At 41.6% G+C, this 17,516-nt stretch overlaps 1 protein-coding gene across 2 annotated transcripts in view; it reads left to right on the forward strand.

Annotated features, from left to right (window-relative positions):
- Nucleotides 1–343: 343 nt before the first annotated feature.
- SERTAD2 (SERTA domain containing 2) overlaps nucleotides 344–17,516 on the forward strand; it is a 103,124-nt gene continuing 85,951 nt past the window's right edge. Inside the window, exon 1 of one of the 2 annotated variants that reach the window (XM_030557901.1) lies at nucleotides 344–618. The gene's annotated coding sequence lies outside the window, so the exon portion shown is untranslated. Of the gene's footprint in view, nucleotides 619–9,216; nucleotides 9,455–17,516 lie in introns of those variants that run through there. The other variant, XM_030557902.1, reaches the window with a different exon arrangement.

The following is a 17,516-nucleotide window of genomic DNA, read 5'->3' on the forward strand; positions in this document are numbered from 1 at the left end:
CATTGGCCAGGCTGCCAGACCAGGAGAGGCTCGGTCCCCACAGGGCTCCCCTCCTCTCCCTTTCCCTTCGCAGCAGTGTCCTCAGAAGACTCATTGGGCGAAGGCCGCCCCCCCCCTTTTTGGGAGAGAGCTGCCAGGGCACTGGTTGGGAGCCCTGCTACTCAGCCTGGCCGGCCTGGCCATAGGCTCCCTGGAGCAGTGTGGGCGGGGCTCTTCCCCCTGCTGTGACTAACTAAAGTCTGTGAGTCACTGCACAACCCATCAATCCTATTAAATGCCGTGTGCGGGCAGGCGGTGCTGCCTCTGCTGCTCCCTGCGCTGCCCCAGCCCCTGTGTATGGGCTGCCGCCGCTTCCCCCTCTGATACATGGCTGGCTGGACTTGTTACAGTGTCACATCCTCCCCGCCAGCTGCAGCACCAACTTCCCCCCCAGCTAGTCTCCTCCTGCCCGGGGCTGCTGCAAAGTGATGGGATAGAGCAAAGCCACTCCAGCACCTGGGCTCCTATTTATTACAGCCTGTCTCCTCCTATTCCTTGGTTCTTCCTTTCCCTTCTTTATTTTGTTCTTCCCTTTCCCCTTGTCTTGGAGCCTAGATTTGTTGAGTTCTTCTGAAAAGGGTGAGTACAAGACATGGCCTTTCTGACTTAACGTTTTTGAGCGGTACCCTCTTTTAATGGAAAAAAGTCTTATATGGGTTTTGGGGTCTGCCTTGGCATGTGCTGTTTGCTTATTCAATAAAGATCTAGAATTAAAAAGAAAATGAGGGTGGGAGAGAGGGTAAATGATCATTATCCTTTACCACTGCTACTTGCTGAATGGGTCACTTATCTGTTGCAAACTGTTTAAAAGTTGAATTGATTTCTTTAAAGTTAACTCTGATATGGATCAAGGATGATACTTTTTTCTCTCTCCTTTATCTTATTTTACTCCCTCCCTTTTACTCATCTTTTGTCTGTCTAGATTTTAATTTTTTTTATTTTTATAAAGTACCTATGATCAGTACAAATTCACATGAAATAGCTATAGATACATTCGTTGTTTTGAAATAAAAATATTTCTTTTTCTGACATTGGGAAAAAATCTATGTCATATATACCAACTTTTCAAAGTAATTCATATTGAAATGTAGTTTGATGGAGCAGTAGACATCTCACTACCCAAATCATACTGCAGTTCAACTCTTTGAAATTTTGTGCTGTGTGTATGTCCTTTTTATTAAAACGAAACTATTAAGTAGTTTGAACCCACAACAAACAAGGAAATTCATTTGTTTTACCACTGCATCCTTACCACACTCTGATCTGTCTAGATATTTCAACACATATATGAAATGTATGAGCCTTATGACTGAATCACAGGAAAATGAGTGTATCCCATTAGATTTTTAGCCTTCAGTATGAATGTCCTTTTAGTGGACTAAACTCAGATTCAAAATATTAGTGTAAAATAGTTTGACCTGGAATTTATATTGATCATTTAATATATAATTAAAAAATGAGACTGGAGCATTAGTTTGTGTTTTGTATAACCATAATATCCAAAGTTACTAAAATGAAAAACTAAGTCCCAACCCCAACAAGTAGTTACAGCGTATCTCCAGAAGATACTTTCTAAGCCTCAGTACTTTATCTATGTTTACTATGTATAAAAGTATACAGTACTTTGATCTATGTATAAAATATTTTAAATAGCAGACTAGTAACGTACAACATTCAAATCAGGTAAATAAAGCAGTTTTGAATTGTGATGTTTGGATGTTTACGCTCCTTTTTTACAACACTCCAATTTTGTCTCTAACTCGTGGCTAAAAACAGTCACTAGAAATTTCCATTAAACTGTTAAAATCAATAATTCACGCCAGACTAAGATCTTGTACACCAAGTTTCAACAGTCCTGTAAAATATATATATATTTGTAAATGAGAAGAAATCAAGATAGCTATGATTTCGTTAGCCAGTGACTTCTGAAATGAAACCCAGCGATTTCAGCGATTGTCCAGAGACAAAAAAATTGGACAGGTGAGAAATTCATATGTTGTCACCCATGACATGGAAAAAGGGGGGAAAAAACGTAGATGGCTGAGATACTAAATTCAGAGCTTAGTAACTACTTTCTGTTAACTTTTTATTGTACATATCAATTATGAGCCAAAATCATTGCGTGCATAACACTGTCAGACCCCATGTACTTACAGCAAGCATGAATTTGCCCAATGTGTGTAAATCTTTTTAAAATACCTGTTACAATTGTTCTCATGGGGCCCTTTTAGATATGGTCTGTTGAGTCAATATTACATAGTTATGGCCCTACCAAATTCATGGCCCATTTTGGTCAATTTCACGGTCATAGGATTTTAAAAATCATGTCATGGTTTCAGCTATTTAAATCTGAAATTTCACAGTATTGTAATTGTAGGGGTCCTGACCCGAAAAAGAGGAGTGGGGTGGTCACAAGGTTATTGTAGGGGGGCTTGTGGTACAGCTACCCTTACTTCTGCGCTGCTGCTGGCAGCGGTGCTGCCTTCAGAGCTAAGCAGCTGGAGAGCGGCGGCTGCTGGCTGGGCACCCAGCTCTGACAGCAGCGCCGCTGCTAGCTGCAGCACAGAAATAAGGATGGCATGGCATGGTATTGCCACCCTTACTTCTGCGCTGCTGTTGGTGGGGTGTTGCCTTCAGAGCTGGGCACCCAGCCAACAGCTGCCGCTCTCCAGCTGCCCAGCTCTAAAGGCAGCGCAGAAGTAAGCGTGGCAATACTGCAACCTCCCTAAAATAACCTTGTGACCCCCGCCCCACAACTCCCTTTTGGGTCAGGGCACTCAATTTGAGAAACGCTGGTCTCCCCCCTGTAATCTGCGTAGTATAGTGTAAAAGCACACAACAGACCAGATTTCATGATGGCAGACCAGATTTCACAGTCTGTGATGTGTTTTTTATGGCTGTGAATTTGGTGAGGCCCTATACATAGACCTGATTCACCTCTCTGAAACCAGTTTTTATACTAGTACACCGCCAATAATTTTAATGGAGTTACTCTTTATTTACATCTGTATGGGAAGAGATTAGAATCCACTGTTTTCAGAAAGCCTCCAGATACTTACATGACAAACTGAGATTCCAGCTGTCAGCGGAGGCAGTTCTGCTACTGTTACTCACACCGAGTGGTATTTTATTACACGAATAGTCCCTTTGATCCCGGTGTGACTACTCACATGCTAAAGTACCAATCAGTGTGAGTAAGAGTGACAGGATCAGGCCCTTAATATATATTTTTTTCCTTGAAATAAGAATATACTGGATTACTGATATATTTCTTGGGGTCATGGCAAATTTTTCTGAGAACTAAGTGTGAAGTTATTCTATTAAATGTTTACACCAGAAATAACTGTTTAAGATGATCCCTGTGCTACAAATGAAATAAGCAAGCAAGTTAAGTATTCTGGGTGTGTCTCTTGATGCTGTGGAAGGTAGAAAGATTGTTCTGAAATTCAGTATCTTGTAATGAAATTCTGTGCTGGAGAGAACTTTGAAAACTAAAGGTCTTGCAGGAAGCAAGTTGGTAATGGAGTGTTAGAGGTGCTTTTTTACAATATGCCATGAAGAATTTTATTGTTGATTTCAGTGGGAGCAGAAACAGTGGGATAGTCTTTCTTAGAGCAGTTGATGTTGTAGGAAGTGTTCACAATGCTACTCCTCTGCCTTCTGTCTTAGCAGAAAGACCTGTGCTAAACAGACTGTTAAGAAGAAAGACTGTCTAGTGAAGTGATGTTGTTTCCTGTCTTGATGCATTACATGTACTTTTTTATAAATTTCCTGAAACTTGTATAGGACACGCTCAGGATGAAAGACAATTATTTCATGTCTGTTTCATGTTTTCACTTCCTTTTATGACTGTATTCATTGCTATGCTTTTGTGTCACTGATTGCGATGTTATTGTAATTAACATTAATTGTGCAAACTAGATTGTTTTTAGAGGTTCTCCCACTCTGTGTTGATATTGTCATCTTGTTTGTTTGTTAAACAAGAATGCATACATTTCAGGATGCTGAAGGAACTACAGCTCTTCGTTACAAAATAGTTTCTGCATGGGAAACAAACATACCACTTTTAGCTCAAACATTTTGTGAAATTTTTTATTTGACAGCACTGCTTAGTCACACAATTTGATCTGAAATAATTAGGCACAGAAACAAGGATACAAAATAGGAAGTAAGTATAGTGGCTGTGTGAAGAGAGTATCTAGACTTTAGAGTTTCACCATATTCTTTAAAGATAGACAGGATTTTTGAGTAAAATCTGCAGTCCTTATTTGAATAAAGTTTCCATTTTAAGTATGTGAGAATTTTTTACCTGCTTAAGGAAAACAGATTTTGGCTGGTAGTAAAGTGCTAGCTTTGGCAAAACAAGCTGATGGAACAGGCAACTTTCTTTAATTCTTCTTTTTTTGTTTTTTGTTGCTTTTAATTTTTGCTTTGTTGTCTCTAAAAACCTCCGCATAGCTTGAAGGGTGATATTAGTTTTACACCCTAACTTTTCTAAACAAAAGTGCTTTAGAAGAAATGATTAAAGTCTAAGAATGTTTTATATAGAGGAAGTACATGATATTTGAATTAATTCTTTCAGATTGATTATAGTGAAATTAATAGAAATCTTTAAATCTGACTTTGAATTGCCCCTATGAAATACTTGAGAGCTGAATGTGATTCATGTTAGAATCTCAATAGAAATCATAATTGCAAGGATATTTGTGTTCTGTTTTTATATTCATAATATACTTACAGGAGAAATACTATGGCGGAGGGGGAATTTAAATTGGAATTATTTTACACTGTCAACATTCTAAGGTGTTGGTGTGTAAACATACTGTAAAACATTAGAAAACTATTCTCAGTTTTCCTCTGACTTTCCATACCAAATAAACCATAATTTGTTTTCAGTTTGTATTTGCTATTTGTCTTTTGTGCAAGACCATCACAGTAGTCCTCTGGAAAGTTAAAAACAGTACCCTGGGCTCTAACAAGTGGAGGTTATGTAATTAAATGGGAAGATTCCATAGTATTAGAAAATTACCATTTAGCAATCTAGTGAGTCTGTTAAGCCATGGAAATGATTTTATGAAAATCAATAAAATTCTGATTTTTCTTCTAATCGTAGATCCACGTTAAAAGAAAAAGATGCTATTTCTTGGCAGCATTTCACATTGGCTTGCTAAATAGTTAATTTAGGAAGGCGTTCTCTTCAGTTTAGATAATACATGTAAAGATGATAAATATTTTTTGCTTTTGTTTTTTTCAATCTTTAGTTATTAGATTGCCTTCCAGAAATCACACTAACATGCTGGCCTGTAAGTGATTTCAGTGTGTCTGTCAGCAGAATCAAGAGAGAAGCTCACTTATTTTTCAGATGACATGCTGGCATGACATTGGTTCCTACTGCCTAAATATTGTATATTCCTTCGCTTCCAGCTTATGGTTCCATACTCATGCTCATGCTTTGAAGTAACTCAGGTGTATGGAAAGTTCCAATATACCAGGATGTGATGTACCCAAAGTAAATTTGAAAGAGAAATTGTGACCTGAAGTATTTTAGAGAGTGGAGTGGAGAGAGTTGGTATTGATCCCTGTAGAATCGCCTTGCCTCAAAGGTCCACCTGTTCTGGGATTAGCAAAAGAAGTAACTAGACCATCGGTCACATTAAGTACCTGGGAAGAAAGAAGTAACAAATTGACAGCCTTCCTCTGTAGCATGTATGAATCATTAAGTATTGGTGATCTGTATGAGGTACTGTGGGGCAGTAAATGGGAGCTGTTAATCCTTAATGTTGGGACTTTGTGTTTTGCAGCTGAAATTAACATTACTTAATTAAAATAAGATAACCCGTTCAAAATCTCCAGAGTGTTATGATCCTGAACCAGATACTCCAAAACATTTATTCAAGCAAAATAAGGAATTCTGAATCTTTTCTTGTGAGGAAACTTGCCTGCCTTAGTGATCTATACTGTAATTCTTAACTCCCCTAAAATTAATATATAACAAACTCCAAGTCCGCAGCTTTATGAAGAACCTACATCATGACACATCTGAGGAGTGAAAGTACAGAGTTTTGGAATGTTGGGGGCTTACAAAGCTTGTTCTTGTATGAACAGAAACTGTTCAAAATGCCATATTCATGATGCATGCAACAGTAAAGGTCACCAACTTGGAAAATGTAATAATATGGTTCATGTTGACATTTAAGAGGGAATGCAGATTGGAGTGAGCCACACCCCAATCTGTTCTGGGGGTTCTTATGGACCTTCATTTTTTCACTGCATTGAAACACACACAATCAGCAGTGTGCCCCTTTTCTCCACCCCAGCCAAAATCCTTTCTATGGTGAAACTGAGAAAATGTTTGTAATCTTCAGCATTTTATTGTTTGTTGTTAATCTATTATTAAACAGAGCCATTGAGGGTCAGAGTGGGGCTTTTAGTGTTCATCTGCATTTTAGAAGCGGTATTTTGTCTTCTGGTCAGGTTGTGTTCCCAAAAGACCATGGGAGTCAGAGTTAGCACATTTTACAAATAGGTTCCTCATTCTCCAAAATATTGCCTGTAGTTAAGGAAACTTATTATGACCCTGTGGCCTTCACTACTTTTCTTTGGCACTGCTGTGGGAATCAGTTCAAGGATAGTTGTAAGAACATAGAAGTGAAAAACAGGGATAAAGAAATCCTAACGTGAGCCAGAACAAACTTCTGTTAGATTCAATAACATAAAGCCAGAATCTCAAGAAATAACGAAGAGGTTACTTTTCATAAAGTCACATAAAATGTGAAGCTTCCAAGTGGAGAGGAAATTGTAATCACACCGTTGTTTCTGTCTTGTAAACCATTCGGCCATTAACAGTGAGGTTAAAGAGCATTAATTCTGACATCAAATTTCTTGTGAACTTGGAATTTTCCTTGTCAAAATTAAAATTTGAATTTATTGCATTTTCCTATATATACTAGAAACTTTGGGGAAGTTTTTAGTTAGTTAAACTTTGGGGGAAAATAAAGCACTAACACTGTGGTAAGGAACATGCATTGTATTTTTCTTGAAATAAAATAGAAGATGTGCATATTTACCCCTGTGTTTACTCCTCCTCCTTCTACTTCTCTTCTTCTGTCTCGTATCTCTTCCATTTCCTCTCAGTGTCCTCTCTTGTTTTCTCCTCTCCCTCTCCTCTTGATCCCTTTTGTTTCTTTCCTCCTTCTTTCTCCTTTTACCTCTTAGTACCGTTATTAGTATTATCAATTATTGAGTTACATTAGACCTTAGGTGCTGAAGTCAGGATTGGGATCACCTTTTGCTAGGCACATTATACAAAACCATAGTAGCTGTCCCTGCTCCAAAGAGCCTACAACTTGACCAGACAAGATAAACAAAGGGTGGGAGGGGAAACAGAGGCAGAGTGAGGTGTAATGACTTGCCCAAGGTGGCACAAAGCAGGTGAGGAGGATAGCCAGGAATAGAAGATAGGTCCAGAGCCGCACCCCAGTACCCTGTCCAGTAGATCACCCACCTCATATCTTTTCACCTCTTTCTGCTTTCTGTTTTTTGTGTTCCTCATCCATTTGCTCTTTTCCATCTTAAATACACTCTGAGTCTGAGTGACTTTTCAGAGTGCATTTTGGGACTGTTCTGTAGCCATAAACATTTCTCTTCTGATACCATTTACACTGGTGCAGCATCACTGATTTCAGTGGAATGTCTCCTGACTTATACAGGAATATATGAAATCACAATTAGGCCCACTGACTTCACATACCAGAAGAATACATGTACGGTCAGGTTAGGCACCAAAATATATATTTTAAAAAATGAATGTAGACAGGGAAAAGGCAATTTTTGGTGCATTTGTGTTATAATTTACATGCTGCACAAATCCAACTTAGGAATACTGTAGTGGTAAAAGATACATCTCCTATTAGTTCTTAAAGGACCACACCAGCTATTCTACTGGGCCCAGTAATCTGAAAATTTGAAAGGTAAGCAGTGCTTTTCACCATGATGAGTAACCTATTTGAAAATATAATTTCTAAATAGACTTGCCGTATCTAAGGCTACTGCTAGCCAGGGTCATCTTGCTATGATGACTCTGCAGGGTAAAAGCAGGAAGCTGATGTCTAGGCTGTTAAATCAGTACTGAAAGCAGGTTGGAAATTGGCTTGCAATGGCACTAAAAACATAAAAGTAGCAGTAGTCCCCTTTCTTCTTTCCCAAGCAAATTTTTTTTAACTTTGAAACTGACAAAATTGTTTTGCTTAAACTTTTAAATTTAAAATTTTCCTCACTCTCAAATATTTAATTTGTTCCCAGGAAAAAGTGCTTCTTATCTTTCAAACTTTTAGATTGAGGGGCTTGACATAGTGGCACATGTGGCATCCCTAACTTAGAAAATTCACTCTCCTAAATCACGGGCTTTTTTTCCCAGTAGTTAATTAAAAATTAGATGAACTGCCTTTTTGCTCAGGGCAAATATTGGATTTCTTGGATGGTATCGTATGGATTAAACTTCGTTCCTTCATACACTTTATTATTCTGTAGGGGCGGCATCACAGTTGTCCAAGCATAAGTGGTTACCCACACAAAATGACCATGCTAAGGATTTAAGTACACAGTGCAGAAAATTCAAAAGTTACAGTTTCCAGAACATTTGTTAACTTGTCCTTTTTTGCACACACACTCGTTAATATTCCTGTGTGTGTTCATTTATGCCCATCATGGTCAACATACCCCCTTTGTCCAGGGCATACACGCATGTTGGGTGATTTACCTGCACGCACCCACATTCTCTGTCACCTGCAATTCAAGCTCACGCAGCCGCTCTTCTTTAAGTGCTTGTTGATTTCTCCTTCCCTCTCTTTTTCTGGGTGCAGCACTCTCCTTGGCTTTGCCTGAGAATCCTGGCCTCTGAGGATCCTGCTTTTGCCTGAGAGTAAGAGCAGGAAGCAAGCACTGTCTGCCCCATTTATGAATGTAGTAATAAATCCATACTGCTCTTACTCAGGCAAGTGGGTTTCTTCAGGTACTAGTAAGGGGAGTCTGTAGCAAGTCCTGTGTTCCAGATCACATGGAAAGTAAGAACTCTAACCAGTAACTCCGTTGCTTTTCTCCTCTGATAGTCTTTTTTTGTTTGTTTGTTTGTTTTCCCTCCCCATGCACCAATTGGACTCATGTTCTGACGTGGAGAAGCTGGGAAGATCTCCTACTGCTTTCCCAGGCTCATGGGAGAAGCAGGGATGGGACAGAGAAAGCTCCCAAGGGCTCCCTCTGGCCCTACAATGACATCCCTCTGCCTCCAAGGGAGAGGAATGAAGGTTTCTCTGCTGCTCCCCTTTCCTTGACTTCTGTGAGAGGACAGTGACATTTCCTCTTTCCAGAGGAAAAGGGGAGTGAGATAGTAGCACCCCTTATGAAAAATCAGCATCAGGTAAGTGCTGGAGAGCCATGGGGCTATTCATCTGGCCCTGATCCCCCCAGATTATGTATCTGCATTACATACATGAGTTATTTATTTTAAATCAAGAGGCTAGATTTGTGTGTGTGTGGTTTCCATGTGTGTGTTTTTAATGGTTATGCTGGATTTTTGCCATGCCACAAAACTGATTAGAAATTATTATAATGAAAAGGGGGCAGTGGATCATTTCAGAGCGAGGTAACATGTCTGGGAGAAGGCAAATCTGAACACTTTCCCAATTGGATGAGCAAAGGGTGTAAGTTCCACACCATCACCTCCAGGAGCTACTACTGTGCTCATTTTTTGGGTCAAAGACGAGACCACTATTTAGTTATATTAATATATATACTTGTGTGTGTTGTGCTATTATTTATGTGCAATAGTGCCCACTGTGTGCCAGGCAGTTGATGACAGTTCCTGCTCCAAGAAGCTCACAAGCTAAAGTCATAAGTCAGGGGAAGGAGAATAACAATAGGCAATTTATATACAAATCAACAGGATTTACTATAGGCAGCATGTGAGAGCTGGGGCTTTTAAGAGAGATGTAAATGCGGGCAGGGTTAGATGCCTTGCAGGTGACCTCAGGGAGGTCAAACCCTGTGTAGGGGGCTGCATGAAAGGAGGTGTGTGGCACAGATTTTGTGCAAATCTGACAAAATGAGTGAACGAGGTTGGGAATGGGGAGAGGGAGAGGCGGGGAGGCAAGGCAGTGTTTGACAGGAAGGATAAGAAGGGAGAGACAGAACTTTGAGAGTGGTGAGCAGAAACTTACATTTGAGTTTGGTATAATCGGATGGGAAGCCAACAGAAGGATTCAGAAAGGGGAGTTAAGTTACAATGTATATACAAGCTGCAGTGTGGTTGAATTTATTATGTTAGCAGCTATTGTACACTTGAATTTTCTGGCTCTTTTTCATTTAAACTCTCAGCTATATAATGTTGAGTTCGTGTAGGGATTTTTTTAAAATGTCTTTTGCATCTAATTTCCTAAGTGTTCTAACAGGAGTAAAAAACATTAACTGAGTGCATGCCATGTTGAGTTCCCATTACTTTTGGGTTGAGACACTTCGGTGCAAAGAGTAACCATGAGACACTTCAGTGCAAAGAGTAACTTCTCTGAAAGTTGTAAGTACCTGAAACCAGGGACTTTGACTGAAAGAACATTGGGGCCAGGGCTGTCTCATATATTTATGTTTCAAACAGTGCTGAGAGGCCTCTGGGTGCTAGGGTAGTACAAATAATCAATAATCCAGTTTAAAACACAAAAGGGTGTATTTTTTTCACATAACGCACAGTGAACCTGTGGAACTCCTTGCCAGAGGATGTTGTGAAGCCAAGACTATAACTGGATTCAAAAAAAGAACTAGATAAGTTCATGGAGGACAGGTCCATCAATGGCTATTAGTCAGGATGGTCAGGGATGGTGTCCCTAGCCTCTGTTTGCCAGAAGCTGGGCATGGGTGATGGGATGGATTACTTGATGATTACCTGTTCTGTTCATTCCCTCTGGGGCACCTGGCCACTATCATAAGACAGGCTACTGGGCCAAATGGACCTCTGGTCTCACCTAGTATGGCCATTCTTATGTATGTTCTTATAATAATTTAGAATAAAAACTCTTCAGCCATAATTCTATGATTACGTGTGTGTGTGTGTGTGTGAGAGAGAGAGAGAGAGAGTCTCTCTCTTTTTCTCTCTTTCTTCCTCCATTTGGAAGGATGAAATGCAGAGCTCTTTCTAAGAAGGTATCTAACATGTGTCCTCAAATTAGCCAATAAGTGGCATTACAAAATGTTTACAGCAAGTGGCTGGCAATTTTCCTATCCTTCTTGCTACTGGAAACATAATGCTTGTGCAGTGTGCTCGTTCACAAGACATCTGCATGCTGAGCTGGTCCTGGAGACACACAGTGTGGTTGTGTGTGGCCTCATTGGTGGCCAAAGAACATGGCCTGGGAGCAACGGTAATAAACCATTTTTTCTTTATTTGACAGTACGACAGAAGGGGTGAGAACGATGGGAGCCGAATTTGCAGGGGAGCAGTGGGAACATCCTGGGATGGGTGGGGAGATGAGAAGTCGGGTATGTAATTGGCAGTGCCATTACGTGGTGGAGGACTTCAGATAATTTCTAACCCTCAGCGTTCTGCGCACAGTAAAGTAATAACATAATAGCACTGAATGCCCTGAGCACAGCAAGATGGAGTGATTAATTAAAGGTGATTCTGATCATTGACTTAAATCACTTGATTTTTTTTTTTAATAATTGACTTAAATCAGATTGAGGCTTCATGAAAACTAATTTGAAAATGTACGCTATTACAATGTTGGATTATAATTTAATTGTACATTTAAAATGTACTTAAGTGCCACTACTCAGTGGATATCGTATTTTGAATTTTACAAAATTGCCGTAAGCAAAAATCAAAATATTGAAAACTGAGGCGTTATCCTGTGAACACACAAGCAGGTACATAGCTTCACGCACATGAATGCTCCCATTGATTTCAAAGGGCTAAAATTGGGTTATTGTTAAGCAAATTTCTCCTAGTGGCATAAAATCTGTCACTTCAAAAAAAAATTGCTTCAGTGTAAACCGTGAAAAGTTATTTAGATTCACAATAACGTTAACATATTGACAAACTTTTTTATGCACACAGATCAAAATGTTCAAAAATAACCTACAGTTAGGCTTCTTAGCTCAGTCTTAGGCAACGAAGTGACTCAGGAGCACAAGACCCATTGACGTCAGACTGCAGGCTCTAATGGAGGAGGACAGCCTGGTCGAAACAGTTCAGCTTGCTTAACCTGTGGAAGCTCAATATATCGTAAGGGGGTGTTGGTTGCAAATACCTCATGGGCTGTTTGCTTATCAATCCTGTGCTTGCATTTGTGGTGTTCTCACAGTAGGGATGTTATTGAGGCCCTGGTCTTCTCCTTTTCAGCATAGAGGGGTATGAAAGTTCTTTGGAGAAAAAAATCTACTGACAAATCACTGTCGTATCTGAAGGCTTCTCAGCAGGAATGGGCCCATGCTGCCTGTGGCTGACCTTGGCCTGCCCCTGTGCTGGAGGCTGTGAGGAGGTAGTTTGGGGCTAGCTATCCTGGATCCCTGGTCCTGGAGGATTCTGCTACACAAGAGGAATCCTTACCTAGCCACTTAAGTCAGCATTGACTATGTTTGCTCTGCTTCAGCTGTTTGACGGGGCTGAGGATCTGGTCCAGCTAACTTAAACTCGCAAGCATCCTGTCAGATGGAATGAGAGTTTCATCCCTCTTTTACGGATGAGGAAACTGAAGCACGGATATTCCTCCTCTCCCCCGGAAATCTGAGTCAGAAGTAGCAGTAGAAGAAAGACCTTCTGACTATCCGTCCTCTGCTTTAATCACAAGATATTTCTTGAACCACTTACTAAAAAGCAGCTTAAATTGTTACCTTGTTAGTGGCTCCACCTCCCCATGCAGACTTGTATATACAATGCACGATCACGTAGTAAGTGGAGATATTTTGTTAGTGTTTCTCTGTACATGACACTATAAATTATGTCATAGGGAGAGGTTTTGTTCATGTGTCTTAGTGCTTAGTGGTTGTATTTTTGGTTTTCTCATATTATTTCTAAGCTTTTAGTAACTGAGAAGGAGACAGATGTGTGGATAGCAGTATGTGCAGCCAAATCATCCTCTTGGCTTTTAGGTACAGAGGGAACAAAAGGTGTTCATGGACCAAGCAAAGATGAGTTGTAAGCATGTAATGGAAGGATGGCCCAGTAGTTAGAGTGCTAGCCTGGGCTGTCCGGGAGACGAGTTCAATTCCTGCTCCGCCACAGATTTCCTGTGTGGCCCTTGGCAAGTCACTTAGTCTCTCTCTGTCTCAGTTCCCCATCTGCAATATGGAGATGACAGTGCTTCTCTATCTCAGAGAGCTGTGAAGATAAATGCGCTCAATATTGTGAGGCGCTTAGATGCTAGGATGTTGAGAGCCCATACGAGGGCCTTAGATAGTAAATGAGGAGAAATTCTAAACAGCATCTTTCTCTCCCTGAAGCTCTTCTGTACAAACAGCATGTAGTTTGGGCACAGAGGTTTTGTAGGTATGTAGATGAAAGCCACTTGATGTGGTGGGCCCACAGCAAAATATACATGGGTGTGAGTATCTAAGTCTTCATAATGGAGGGCTTTTCCTGTACTATATCACAAGCTGCTACTTCTATCTCTCCTCCATTTTAATGGCTTACACATGATACTGACTGACTTAACTCAGGTGTGGGGGATGCTATCTATATTACAGCGTACCACTGCCATCTTTCTTAATTATGTATGAGGTATGGCCATTATACCTATTTCCTGATCTATATTAACAGAAGGAAAGGAAATAATACCATCCAGAGCTGGAAATTAGTTCAGTGGCTTGACTCTGGTTAGTGGTCAGGCAGCGATAAGCATGAGGTATAAAGTGCAAACTGGTTTTCTTTAAGGCTAACTCCAAGCAGCTGTGTGCTCTGGTAGGCTGGGAATGTAGGAGATGGCAATCCTACGTCCCTCATGTTATGCTGACTGCGTACATACACTTCTACCCTCATATAACGTGACCCGATATAACACGGGTTCGCATACAAGGCAGTAAAGCTCTGACATGCTGCTCTGAGCAGCGTGTTAAGGTGCTGGGCCAGGTTGGGGCCGAGGGGTTGGATAAGGGGCAAAGGGTCTCGGGAGCAGTCGGAGCTCCCCCCCTCCAAGGTCTGGGGGGCAGGAGCTGTGGGAGGGCACTTTTGGGGGCCCTGCAGTCCCAGAGTGGCCCAGGGGATTAGCAGGGGGCTGGAAGCAGCCCGGTCTGCTTCCCCAGCCCTAGCAATGTCGCTCGGGGGGGGGTTGGGGGAAGGGGTCCCCCCCTACACTCACCAGCAGTGGTGGAAGCGGAGCAGCCCAGCCCCAGCCAGCTCCGCTCCTCCAGCTCCCAGCCACGTCGCTCTGCTTCTCGCCACAGGTGAGTATGGGGGGCGTCCTTTCCCCAACCTCCCCACACTCACCGGTGGCGGGAAGTGGAGCAGCCCAGCCACGTCGCTCTGCTTCCTGCCACAGGTGAGTGCGGAGGTGGGGGGAGGGGGGTCCTTTCCCCAACCTCCCCATACTCACTGTCAGCAGAAAGCGGAGCGCCACAGCTGGGAGCTAGCAGAGTGGAGTGAGCTGGGGCCGGGCTGCTCTGCTTCCTGCCTCTGCCAGTGAGAGCCTGTTAGGGGCAGGGTGTGTGGATAGGGGTCGGAGCAGTCAGGGGACAGGGGTGTTGGGTAGGGGGTGAGGTCCTGGGGGTGATTAGGGACCGAAGTCTCTGGAGGGGGCAGTCAGGGAACAAGGAATCGGGGGGCCAAAGGAAGTTTTATATAACTGGTGAGATTTTTTTTGTCTCCCGAGGACCGCGTTATATCGGGGTAGAGGTGTACTTCATTTTACACAGATTCCACACTGTTGTTTCCTATGTGAAAGGTCAGTGTACAACGTATAGGGGCCCCAGATGCACCAAGAAGTACTACAGATGGCATATTTCTCATATACCGCACGCTCAGCATCTACCAGCTTGAGTCAGAATTGGGGTATTTCCACTCTGGTCTCTGACACTGAAAGGCCTAATCTGCTTTTATATTTTTAATATATTGCCTCTGAAATCATCTGAAGCTGTTGGAGAGCAGTCTAGGCCAATGGTAGAGCTTTTCATTTTCTAGAGGGCTTCTGTGCATATCAGATTGGGCTCCTAGCCTCTCACCAGCCCCAGTTTGAGCAATTTAAGTCCCAAACTTATCCCCCTAGTGCCTATGAAATGCAGAGCCTGATCCTGAGAGGTGTTACAGGTGTTCCACATCTCCTGATCAGGTCTTTTGTCTTGTATGACATTGTTCCCAGTGGCATGGGAGGAAAAAAGCCACGGGCATTTTTATGGAGTACATGTTATCTCCCTGCATTTTTACATTCCTTCCAGCTTTCAAGCTCTATATCACAGCTACCATCCTTTTAGCCAAGAGGGCTTGGGCAATGTTCTTTGCTCACTGGTACTGGAAGGAGCACTGTTGAATGAGAAGAGGGATTTCCCTGTTTTAAACAGGAGGTACAAAGTGTATTTCCTCTGTAGCACTCCTAGTCTTGCTGGCTTGGAGAAAGGGACAGGAACTGATCTCTGCTCTGACCTGATCTCTCCGTATGCTGGCCCCGACAGTCTCTTATTCTCTATTACATTTTTCTCCTTTTGGGAGGAACTTTGACTCCATAATAATGAGATACATCAGTTTGAGTAATTTCTGTTTGAAGATATTAAGCTCTATGAATACTGAAGAATATTATGTCTTCAGATTTTGAATGGTCCTTTCCATAATTCAATACTGCTGTTGGAATGATTTGTTTCAACTGCAGGGGCTAGTTTAAATAGAACTGTCTAAGCTAGTGCTGCAGTTTCTCATGTATCATAATGTGAAGTTCAGTGAATGATGAGTTGTCACGGGATACCATAATGAAATAAGTACTCATCATAGTTTTGAAATAAATAGTAAATTCATTAAAGGGGAGAAAAGGACATTTTGTCCATAAGCTTAATTGTTAGAACTGGAATTCCTAAGCAGAAATTTTTCACATGCAGTTAGGTTGCAATGAGTTTTAGTGAGAGTAAATTCAGTGTGAGGAAGGATGCTGAAACTCCCAGCAGTGTCTGAGCCACATGTCTCCAGTAGATTCTCTTCCTCCTGTTGGTACTTGGTGGTGTGATACTTATGCATGGTTTTTGTACATGATATGTATGGCCGTGTATGCAGCTTGGTTCTTGAGGAAAAAATCAGCAAGGTACCTTTATTGAACAACCGACAAAGATGCAGTAGTTGCCGTTGAAAGTCGACATTTGATAAGAGTGACATCTGCTAGCAATTTTCCATTTAAAAAAGTCAATATTTGCTATATATTGCTTTTAGGTAGATGTTTGCAAAGGACTTTACTACAGTGGAGTTCAAACCATACACCTACAAGGCAGAAGTTTAGTAGCCTCCCACTCAGTTCAATTCATTTGCTTCCCCATTCATCTTGTTTAACATGTAAGCACAAATATTGGGGGTTTTTTTGTTTTGTTGTTTGTTTATTTTTTTAAGCTGGAAATAGAACTTTATCGTAAGAGTGAGAAGAGAGATAATAGGATGGGGAGTCAGGATCTTTGGGGTTCAAATGCTTGTTCTCAAATACTGACTTCTGTAACCAGAACCAAATTACCTACTCTCTCTCCCTGAATTTCCCTGTCTGTAGAACAGGAGTGATACCTGCCCACTTCAGAGTTGTTGAGAGGGCTGATTTTACAGATCTGTAAAACACCGTGAAGATGAGCAGTGCCATATATGGGCCAAGTATTTATTTTTCAAATTCACCGTGATGCTAAAAAGCAACTACAGTCGTTGTACTGTTATGATACTAGTTCTCAGAGCTAGTACCAGAGGTCCTGCTTGTAGCCTCTATCTGCCCATCTGTGAGGCTTCTGCTGGAAAGTCTCCATTTGTGGGGGCTCTCATGGTTCTGGGGGGGCAATATGCAATTGAGCATGTGGGAAAGATTCTCCCATTCAATATGAAAAATTCAATATAAAATTGTTTTTTAAAATGTGTTTTAAATTTTTATTTTAACATGAATCATCTGAGTCTCCCCAGACCCTGATCCTTCCCCCCTCCCAAGAACAATGCCAGCTAAGGAGCAGAGCAAGCAATGTTGTGCAATAGGGAGGATGCAGAAGCAATAGCATCTGGGACTGGAGAATAGGGACGCACCATGCACACTGTTCTGTCAGTTGCTGCAAAGCCAGTGAGTGGTAGCTGGAATGCCTGTTCTTCTCACTGTGTGGAGTCATGTAAGTTGGTGTCAATTCAGTAGAGGGGGATTGTCCTTTCTGCACGGGTCTGTAGGAGTTGGAAGAATGAGCTGGTTTCTGGAGGATTGGGGGGCATGGTATGTGCCCACCCTACAATGGCTGGGGCTGCGGTAATGGGCCCCCAGCATTCACTTCCCTGCAGCTTCATGGCA

The sequence above is a fragment of the Gopherus evgoodei genome, chromosome 3 (genome assembly GCF_007399415.2).
Source record: "Gopherus evgoodei ecotype Sinaloan lineage chromosome 3, rGopEvg1_v1.p, whole genome shotgun sequence".
Lineage (NCBI taxonomy): Eukaryota > Metazoa > Chordata > Testudines > Testudinidae > Gopherus > Gopherus evgoodei.